The 11628-nt window shown below is 36.4% G+C and overlaps 3 non-coding genes across 3 annotated transcripts; 1 reads left to right on the top strand and 2 right to left on the bottom strand.

The window, feature by feature from the left end:
- Positions 1-1320: 1320 nt before the first annotated feature.
- Positions 1321-1509, bottom strand: LOC123301893. Its single transcript, XR_006535454.1, has one exon. It is a non-coding gene; the product is annotated as a U2 spliceosomal RNA (small nuclear RNA).
- A 6609-nt stretch (positions 1510-8118) lies between these two features.
- LOC123301908 lies at positions 8119-8259 on the top strand. The gene has a single exon (XR_006535464.1). It is a non-coding gene; the product is annotated as a U4 spliceosomal RNA (small nuclear RNA).
- Positions 8260-9711: 1452 nt separating this feature from the next.
- On the bottom strand, positions 9712-9852 carry LOC123301907. The gene has a single exon (XR_006535463.1). It is a non-coding gene; the product is annotated as a U4 spliceosomal RNA (small nuclear RNA).
- Between the last annotated feature and the right edge of the window lie 1776 nt (positions 9853-11628).

The raw sequence follows: 11628 nt of genomic DNA, 5'->3' as shown, positions 1-11628 counted from the left end.
ATTGCAATTTTGAACCAGAGAGGCAAATTACCCCAAAAGGGGGAGGGGAGTATATCGAAATTCTGACTTCGGGATAGTGATCAGCAACTCCAAAATCCGCCGAGTATACGTTTCTGGTCAATTTTGTGAAATAATTTCAAGATGTTAAAATTTTCAAAAACCCCCTTAGAAATGGATTTTAATAATTGGCCTATTTGGCCCATAGCAATGAACAAACTTTCTAGCGGAAGTTAGATGTAAATTTTGAAATATGTACCATCCTGCACATTTTTTAAAAAAAATTGGCACGCACGATAGTATAAAAAAATTCTCTTTGAAATGCTAAAATGACACGAGTATATGGTAATATTAGTTATGTGCGTTGCACCACCTTAGTGACATACTTTCTTTACTTACATGACGGTAAAAAAACAAACGAGTACGTAATGAATACAGTCTATACATGGTATTTCAACAATTAATTGAGTCAATTGTTTGTTTTCACTTGTTTTAATTTTAAATACGAAACCTTATAAAAACTGACAATTTGTATTAAGTATTATAATCAAATAAGACAAATAGATCCAAAATTCTTCCAAAAATTATGAGCCCCAGAGGGGGTAGTAACTCGAGTCAGATTAACATATGGGTGGTTCCTTGGACCTTCCTTAGTACCTCCAACAAAACTTAGCCCTTAATATGGGAGGATGCGCGTAGGGCAGACAATCGGATTTGAAGAAAAAAAAAACCAATTGGTGAATTAACTCGATAAAAAAATGTACGTTTCCCAATGCCCATAAGTAAGGGTAAAAATAGTAAAAACTTCAAAATTTTCAAATTAATAATTTGTGTATGTTAATTGATTATTTTACATGCGATACTTGTTTAGACATAGTTGTTCATGTACATTGAAATAAGTAAAGGTAAAAATAGTAAAAACTCGAAAACTTTTTAATTATAATCATTGTATGTTAATTGATTATTGAACATGTGGTACTTGTTGCGACAAAGTGCCCATGTAATTTTCAATAAGTAGGGGTAAAAATAATAAAAACTCGAAAATTTTCAAAATATAACCACCTGTGTTAATTAATTATTTAACAGGTGGTACCTTGTTGCGACATAGTGCCCACGTAAATTTCCATAAGTTAGAGTAAAGTAAGAGCTTAATATTTTCAAACTTATAATTAATTTGGGGGTGTAAACATGTGCCACATATTATATACTTTAACATATCGAGCGAGGAGTTACAGAATAGTATTTTATCTGTTCGAAGTCGTTATCCATATTAAAACTAATACCGATTTCTGTCACGAATGTTTTATTAATTTTTTTGATTAATTTTATTGGGCCGATCCTAGTGACTCTGCAATACCAGGCCAACCCGCGGCAGAAGAGGAGCAAGCCCCAACACTCCGCCATGTTCCAAAAAACAGTTTAATATACTGGTCCCGCAATGCAGGACGTACCAGATATTAAGCTGATAAGAACAGATTAAAGCTTTTTATTTAAATAATCTTTAAAAGATACATAGTTAAAATTTGAATGTGTACAGGAAATATTCGATTGTAAGTGTAGTATGATTAAAAAAATATATAGTAAAATACATTTGAAAAAAAAATAGTTATAAATTAAAACTTATATAATAAATAAAAGGACTACACATTTAAAAAAGAGCACTGAATTTTACACATTAAAAAAAAAAAAAAAGAGGGAATTACAAACAAAATAGCAAGTGTCAATATCACAGTTTTAAAATATCACAAAAAAATTAACATATTTTATCACAGATGCACATCACTTAACTTGCACTGATGATGGGGGGGGGGTGGCTCAGATGTTCGGGCCATCCAATACCTTTGTGCTTGGTCACGGGGGCTGATCATGGTACTGCCTCTGTCTGGTTAGGTGTTCGATGTAGATGTCGCGCGACCAGCGGATCGTGTCCGACACCATCAATCGAGCCATGGTCTGCGTATATTTGGGTGCTATTCCCAAAGACTTCGCAATCCTATAGTTATTAGCTAGCCAGGCCCCGAGCGAACCAACGACAAATGCATCCAATGAGACTCTGTAGCCTTTCGTGGTTAACTCAGCAGCAAGTTGGTTATATTTTTCGAGCTTTTGCTGCCGAGCAACCTCTAGAGCATCTGGAGCACCCTCAAATGGAATGCAAATGTCGATGATCTTTACTTCCTTGCTAGATTCATCCAGAACCACCAGATCAGGACGAAGAGTACTCTGTACACCGGGTACTTGTCTGTTGATGTTTAAGACAGCACCCGGGGGTAGACGCGATCCGCGAGCAAGACGGTCTTGAACGGCGTTATGCCGCCGTTGCCACGCCGCTGAATGGATGGTACAATGATTCAGTACGTGTGGCAATGTCTCATTGCCATAGCCACAACGTCGGCATCGTTTATCCCCGTTCCCGAATCGCCGTGTTCCATTTAATGGAACGACGCCGAGTCGAGCTCGGTGGATAAAGCGATAATCGCAGAATCGAGTGTACCGCCCATTCAACAGGAAGTGGTTGCTCGCTTCCCTTAGATTAGTACATGAGTACGCCTTTCCCTGATCTGGTTTTCCTAGTAATTTAGAAAGGTAGTATGCCCGAAGTGCTGAGCGAAGCATACGGACTATCATGGATCGCGCCGTCTCTGGGACAATGATACGCTCAGGTGTTTGCCCAGGTCGTTTGATGGTGACAGACAGATCACGTTTCTCGGCGCACCAATGGAAACCCACTCCGATTTTGCTGTTAAGACGGCGACATGCATTTCTAGCCTGTGTCCACAGACTAGAAATGTCTCCGCGGTCACGTGCCAATTGACCTTCTAGTGAGCCAGACAGATATTCGGCTATCATATCCTCTGTTGGATCGCCACGGATACGTTGCCTCACCGCTCGCTTCAAACACGACCACGCCGTTTCCCTGACAATGGTGTCTTTGCAGGTCAGCAGTCTAAATGCGTGTACGACAGTGCTTACATCCGCGGAATCGGCCAACGGTAAAAGATTTGCGCCACCCTGGTATGATGGTATATATAGAAGCTCAGGAGAGCCACGTTGTGGTAGGTTCATCCATTTCTTGGCTAGCCTTTTGATGGTTTTGTCTGCGTCCGTCAGTGGTCCTTTGGCGACATTGCCGCCTCGCAGTATAAAGTCTAGTCGAGAAAGGATGAACATATTTGTGGCTTCCAGTTTTTGCCAGGGGGCGAGAAGAGACTCGTGTACCTTTTGAACGTCCACTTTGATGGCCCGAATGGCATCAAAGGGGGTCTGAGCAACACGGAAGCCCGTGGGTACACCTAGGTGTTGGTACTCTTCTCCCTCTTTTAGGACCGTCAGTCCTCCTCCTTGAATAGTAAACTCTGTGGGATAGACTTCCCGACGTCGTCTACAGTCTACATGCAGTGAGGCACATTTCGGTGGTTGAAACTTTAAGCCCATCCATTCAGCGGTTGATCCTACAGCATCCAAAAGAATTCTTAGGGATGCAGCATCTTTACCGAGCAGAACTATGTCATCAGCGTATGCAAGTATTGAAAAGTGGTGGTCATGAAGTTTGTAACCATGCTCAGTTGCCAATCCAGAGGCCACCCTTATGAGTGGCTCAATCGCTAAATTAAAAATGATAGGACTGAGTGGACAGCCTTGCTTTACTCCCGCACGAATAGGAATTGGGCGGGTTTCCCCGTCTTTAGTGCGGATGGTGGTTGTTGAGTTTGAGTAAAGCTCAGCTATCACACTCTTCATCTTGTTGGGCAGCCGCATCTCTTCCAATACCCGCCGAATATGATCGTGTGGAACAGAGCCGAAAGCATTGGCTAGGTCAAGCCACGCCAATGCGATCTGTCTGCGATCTCGACGCACATCATCCAATGCACTTTGGACTATGAAGTTATGCTCATAGCATCCCTCATACTCCAGAAATCCTTTCTGCATTGGAGAGATATTGTTGGAGAGCTTCGCCCAGCAGGTGATGCGGTCGGCTAATACGCCGGCATATAATTTAGCGATTGTCCCTCCCAAAGTAAGAGGCCTCCAGTTCGACAACTCATCACGGTTACCCTTCTTGTATAGTAGAACAGTGCGGGAGTCAGACCAAGCCAGTGGCGTTTTTTCCTCACGGAAACAACGGTCGAAGATCGCAGAAAGTACGATGCAACCGGGGTCGGATCGTTTAAGGCACGAATACCTTATACCATCTTTACCCGGTGCGGTGTTAGAAGTTTTGGCCAATCGCGCACATACTGATTCTTTTGAGATGGAGTCCAGAAGGAACGTGAAGCGTTCGTCTCCATCTCCGCCATCATTTTGATCAGGCCCGAATATTTGCCGGATTTCCTCAGGGGTTGGTGATCGTTCCTGATCCTTATAAGCAAATATTCCACGGAAATGTTCATGGACCGTTTCCGTGTCGACCTGACAGAATGGTGAGCTACCTGGTTCACTCAGTATGCTGTTCATGGCTTTTTTTTTATTTATGCGGTACATTTTCTGGATCTTCGCCGCGTCCGCAGGGTTGTATTGCGCGCGACGAGGGCGATTCCTAATAGGCCGAGGTCTATTTTGGAATTGCTGCGCATGATGTGGTGGTCGTGGTCTTTCAGCCACATGGCCTGGACTGCCTCTCGCAAAGTCTGCAGTAATTGTAGCTACAGCCTCTTCAAATTCTTCCCAGCTGGCGGCATTATTAATTAGTGCAAGCCACCGAACTTGATTTTCAGTGGGTGATAAGAACAGATACTACACTTTGATCTTAGCTCATTAGAGCCGAGAAGCGATACTTACTGCCGGTAAAAAACATGCTTATATACCCTAAATTTCATAAAACTAACTCCGCGAATAGCACACAAAGTTGTAACATTTTAGAACGAGACAGTGTTACTCTAGTTGAGATAGGCATATATATACATATATAAGAGTATGTAGCACATACAAAAAACACTTAATCATAACGTATAAAACATGTTTAGAATAAGATAGGTAAATATAAAAATAAAAGTTAAAACGAGACGCTCTCTGCTGTGACTAAGGTTACCCAATGCCATAAAAGCAAAAAATTAATTTTAGTGCAGATAATTAGATACGATCATATAATTCAAAAATGTTTGTAATAATGCTCTTAAAAATTAAAAAATAGTCTTATTTAAATTACTTAAATGTATATTTGTAATAATTGCCAATTCATTTTTCATGAAAAATCGAATCGATACAAAAAAATTTTGAAAATATTAAATTTGGACGGAGCGTACTTGAGTTTTATATTTGAGTTTTGTCTTTGTGTTCATTAGTTACACACTGTGATAGATATATTTTTAACATATTTTTACGTTATTATTTGTATAAACTTTAAAACATTAAATTACCGGTTCAATTAAATTTAGTAAATTGTATTCCAGGAAATTTGTGAAAATCGAAATTTAAGGGTTTATGATGTATGATGCATATAAATATCGGAATATTTCAAATTTGAGAGAATTAGCCAAAGTAAATAAAATTTTCTATAATAATAATTTTGCTAAATGTAAATACTTTCATTTTACCTGTAGTAACCGAAAACTATGCATGTGGTAAATCAATCATATAAATTTCGATGTCGAAAAAAATCATATTAAACATAATCAAGATAGTTTTCAAGCGATAAACTATAGTAAATTTATATATTGAAAAATTTTGTTGTGGAAATTAATTTCATTTTAATATTTAATTAATTTTATTTTTAGTAAAACGTTAGGTTTGGGGAAATTCATTTCCTTATGGCTTCACATTTTTGCTAAAGATATAACGGTGCAACCAGACAACCAAAATCTTGCTGTTTTTAGTTCTCAAAATGCATATATGCGTACAGCGTCGGACCAAGGGTGGATGTATGGAGCAGGCGCCAGGCTCTAGGTTGCAAGGGGAGCAAAATACCAAATGCGATAAAAAAATTTGCATTTTAAGTGTTGATTATTGAAATACAAGTTAATTTTTGGAAAAACAAGTGAAAACAAACAATTGACTGAGTTAATTGTTGAAATGCCATGCATAGTCAGTGTTGATTTCTTTATCACATAACACATACAAACATGTGACACATATATACATAACTGATAATCAAGTATAGTACATATTATAAAATTTCCGCCTAATTGGCGCCCTTACGGGTAAACAGTGATGTTTACGAAAAAATGTTTTAAACAAAAGTTGTTTAATTTTTGATAAGGAACATTTTTTACATTTAAACTTTTGTTTTATCTCTAAGAGTTTACAAGATTTACGAGACCCAATTGACCTATGATGCCCATTTACGAACTTCACCTCACTTTTTACGTCCTGAGTACGCTGTAAAAATTTCAGCTCGATATCTTTTTCGTTTTTGAGTTATTTGACGGACAACCGGAAATGGACTCATTAGGCGATTTTATGAACACCTATGATAAAATTTTTTTCCTAGCATCATTATTTTTAAGCGTTACAAACTTGGGACTGAACTTAATATACTATGTATATTTCATATATACATGGTATAAAAAGGCGCAGAAAGGTTTGGTTTGCCTTGATTTGGGGGAGCGTCATCGAGATCTATTGAATTTTGAATACTTAAATGCATGACTTAAAATTCTTTTTATAAAGCAGTCAGCTTGATCACAAAATAATTCATCTTTCCGCAGGAAAATCACTGATTCTAACCGTTGGCGATTCGAGCCGTTGCCGAAGAACTGGAGTAGTTTTTATTTCTATCGGAGAACAAAGAAAATTATAAACTTCTGAGCGGACTTGGATGCTCGCCACTGGATGAGAACGTTCTCAAGAACGTACAGACGTTTGTCATAAAATTGTAGAAAGTTCGTTAAAAATGGTTTTAATTTTGTTTCCTCTGTCTTAAACCAATTTTATACACAATTCAATTTTCTATTCAGGTTGATCCTGGCGTTGCGAGTACTGATGAAGCCCGAACTATTTCATTTGAAGCTGTAAGAAAACCAGAGTCACTCCCTCTTACATCAGATGCGCTTCGGCTGCTCATCAAAATATACCATTAGCAAGTGAATTGCCCTGGATATTTACATGAAAGGCGGTAAAAACGGTATTTAATGGTATCTAATATATTTAGTTTTAATTTCAGGTTAGTAAATGGAAAAATGCCCATCTTCCCATGCCATCTCTGTTGCCCTTTGAAAACTGTGGCTGGGTGTTCCATACCATAAGTGAAATTTGTTTTTGGCAAAATTTTTGAAATCTTAGTCGCCATCTTGAAAAATCTTAACTTATAATTTTTATAAGTGTATTTTTGAGATCATGCTCAAAAACGTGTTATTGCACATTTTGAACACCTTCCTAAGTCAATGGGGAGCGTTACAGCGCTGATTTCGGCTTTCGGTACCATCTGGCCGCCATCTTGAATATCTCACTTCCGGTCGAAAATTCGGCTGGGCAACCGGCATATTCCGATTCAGCAGGGTCGAACTAGGAGTAAAAGACTTTTTTCCAAAAGTAATATGAAATACTTCTAAAAGTTCAATTTTCTGAAATTCTTACTAGACTATAACCGGAGCGAGTAGACGTTACGAAAGGGGCAAAGTAAAAAAAATTAAACGGGGTCTAAAGGAGGAATGTATATTAAAGATTAAATGTGTGAAATTTTCACAATTTTTGGTCTCGCAAGTAAACCAAGACTTAAGTTCGAAGGTTGCTGCCTAGTTAAAGGCATTGTAAGTGATAAAATGGGCGGAATAAACGGAAATAAAGAGGCGAATACATATGATAGATTGAACGTGTAAAAGTATGTGAGCGAAGCGAATGAAACGATTGAAGGGCGCTATCAAATCGGAGACATTTTTTGGGGTAATGGAGGCGAAGCGAAAGAGGTTGACAGGGAGCGAGTGGTCAAGGAACGATTTTATATTAAAAGATTAATTTTTGTGAAAAATGGGCTTATTATAATTAAATGCCAAATAATACTAATATTCAGTACATTATTTTGGCATCATGTCATGTATGTGTGTATAATTATTTGTTATACATGCATGTGAATCGTATTAGCAGCTATGCTGTTGTTACACTGTTAATTCTAAAATGCTATAGTCCTCTCGCTAATGGTATGTTGAATGTTAGTATATATAAAGAACACTTTCCTCTGTAGTCGTTAGCTTTGCGCAGTGGCGATATCGTAACCAATGAGGTCTAACCGAGGTGCGATTATTGCTAGTTGAAAACTTTAACCAATACCCCGCCTTGTGGTCATGAAAAACTGACCGCTACGGCAATTTTTGTAAATCCCTACGGGGATTGTTCATTCAAGTCCAAAAATATATTCTTGACACATTCTTAAATTGATCATTCTTTGGAAATTGTTCGACAATATGTTTAGGGGTGGATGTATCGATATCGATACAAGATCGATACTTTTGACTGTGATGTGTGTTTTGATGTAGTTGTCGGTCAATAAGTAATATGGATGGATACTTGTGACAATTTGTTTGTTGTTTGTAAAATATAGATAGAATAAAGTCAAGAGTAATAATAATAAAAATTGTTTATTTATAATAATTTTATGTTTATAATAATAAATAAAATTTGTAAACAATTTTTTTTTTTTAATTTCATGGGGCGAAGCAAAACTTCCGATGATGTTAAAACTATATAAATAAGTGATAAGAAAATGATAAGTGATAATAATTACCATTATACAATTTTTCATTCGGTACAAAAAACGGCTTGGCCGATTTTGCTCAAAATCTAATCAGGTCTAGGTCAAATCAAGTTATATAATTATGCGTTAAATGAAAGTCCAATGTCAATATCATCATTTGTTCTCGAGATACGCAAGGCGAAAATTGAATCCGAACATACATACATGCATACATACAAAAATGAGCATGCATACACGGACATCCTTTTATAAACCATACTATTCGATTCTAAAGGCCTTGAAACGTGGAGATATGTCTAAATTTTCAATTTGCAAAATTGGACCCATTACAATAACTTCCCGCCGGGAAGTTAATAAAGATTAAATAAAAAACAAGTGAAAACAAACAATTGACTGAATTATTAGTTGAGATACCATGCATAGTCAGTGTTGATTTCTTTATCACATAACACATACATGTGACACATACATAACTGATATTCAAGTATGGTACATACTATAGAATTTCCGCCTAATTGGCGCCCTCACGGGAAGACAGTGATGTTTACGAAAAATTGTATCAAGCAAAAGTTGTTTATTTTTTTATACGAAACATTTTTTACATTTAAACTTTTGTTCTATCTCTAACGGTCTACAAAATGGATCCTACGGACCCAAGACCCAATTGACCTATGATGCTCATTTACTCTATCTCACTTTTTATGTCCAGAGTACGCTGTAAAAATTTCAGCTCGATATATTTTTTCGTTATTGAGTTATCGTGTCCACAGACGGACGGACAACCGGAAATGGACTAATTAGGTGATTCTATGAACACCTCTAGCAATTTTGTGCGTGGCATCAATATTTTTAAGCGTTACAAATTGAAACTAAGCTTATTAGAAACTAACCTTGCATATTACATATATGCATGGTATTACAATTATTATTTAACGCTTTCAATTTTTTTATTGCATAATTTTACACACACACACACGAATCGATACCTATTAACCAAAGTCGATAATCGATTCATTGAAATCGTGTTATCCATCCCTATTCATATTTAAGAATGTGTCCAGAATATATTTTTGGACTTGAATGAACAATCCCCGTAGGGATTTACAAAAATTGCCGTAGCGGTCAGTTTTTCATGACCACAAGGCGGGGTATTGGTTAAAGTTTTCAACTAGCAATAATCGCACCTCGGTTAGACCTCATTGGTTACGATATCGCCACTGCGCAAAGCTAACGACTACAGAGGAAAGTGTTCTTTATATATACTAACATTCAACATACCATTAGCGAGAGGACTATAGCATTTTAGAATTAACAGTGTAACAACAGCATAGCTGCTAATACGATTCACATGCATGTATAACAAATAATTATACACACATACATGACATGATGCCAAAATAATGTACTGAATATTAGTATTATTTGGCATTTAATTATAATAAGCCCATTTTTCACAAAAATTAATCTTTTAATATAAAATCGTTCCTTGACCACTCGCTCCCTGTCAACCTCTTTCGCTTCGCCTCCATTACCCCAAAAAATGTCTCCGATTTGATAGCGCCTTTCAATCGTTTCATTCGCTTCGCTCACATACTTTTACACGTTCAATCTATCATATGTATTCGCCTCTTTATTTCCGTTTATTCCGCCCATTTTATCACTTACAATGCCTTTAACTAGGCAGCAACCTTCGAACTTAAGTCTTGGTTTACTTGCGAGACCAAAAATTGTGAAAATTTCACACATTTAATCTTTAATATACATTCCTCCTTTAGACCCCGTTTAATTTTCTTTACTTTGCCCCTTTCGTAACGTCTACTCGCTCCGGTTAGAGTCTAGTAAGAATTTCAGAAAATTGAACTTTTAGAAGTATTTCATATTACTTTTGGAAAAAAGTCTTTTACTCCTATTTCGACCCTGCTGAATCGGAATATGCCGGTTGCCCAGCCGAATTTTCGACCGGAAGTGAGATATTCAAGATGGCGGCCAGATGGTACCGAAAGCCGAAATCAGCGCTGTAACGCTCCCCATTGACTTAGGAAGGTGTTCAAAATGTGCAATAACACGTTTTTGAACATGATCTCAAAAATACACTTATAAAAATTATAAGTTAGGATTTTTCAAGATGGCGACTAAGATTTCAAAAATTTTGCCAAAAACAAATTTCACTTATGGTATGGAACACCCAACCACAGTTTTCAAAGGGCAGCAGAGATGGCATGGGAAGATGGGCATTTTTCCATTTACTAACCTGAAATTAAAACTAAATATATTAGATACCTAGTTATTGAAATAAATACCACGATACTCGAAATAAAATTGTATATTAAGAAATTCTATTTAAAAAATACAATTAAAAAACATACAACGGACTTACATGTCGCTAAATATCGATATTTCGATTGCAACGCAATCATCGTCAGTAGCAAAATTTCTTCGTATAACCCATTACAAACATTTTACACAAAATTAAAAATAAACAAAACATTACCAATAACACAGTATCGATTTACAAAAAATAAAATTACAAAAATTATCACAAATTTGAAGAAAAAATTTCTCAATACCACCAAACTTTTTGTAAACATTTAATGTTTACAAAATTTCTCAATACCACCAAACTTTTTGTAAACATTTAAACATTTTGTAAACATTAAATGTTTACAAAAAGTTTGGTGGTATTGAGAAATTTTTTCTTCAAATTTGTGATAATTTTTGTAATTTTATTTTTTGTAAATCGATACTGTGTTATTGGTAATGTTTTGTTTATTTTTAATTTTGTGTAAAATGTTTGTAATGGGTTATACGAAGAAATTTTGCTACTGACGATGATTGCGTTGCAATCGAAATATCGATATTTAGCGACATGTAAGTCCGTTGTATGTTTTTTAATTGTATTTTTTAAATAGAATTTCTTAATATACAATTTTATTTCGAGAATCGTGGTATTTATTTCAATAACTATGTCTCAACTCGAAGTCAACAAGAATTCATCCTTATATATT

The sequence above is a fragment of the Chrysoperla carnea genome, chromosome 5 (assembly GCF_905475395.1).
Source record: "Chrysoperla carnea chromosome 5, inChrCarn1.1, whole genome shotgun sequence".
Lineage (NCBI taxonomy): Eukaryota > Metazoa > Arthropoda > Insecta > Neuroptera > Chrysopidae > Chrysoperla > Chrysoperla carnea.
The sequence above is the reverse complement of the archived record's forward strand: the minus strand, read 5'-3'. Positions and strand labels throughout refer to the sequence as shown.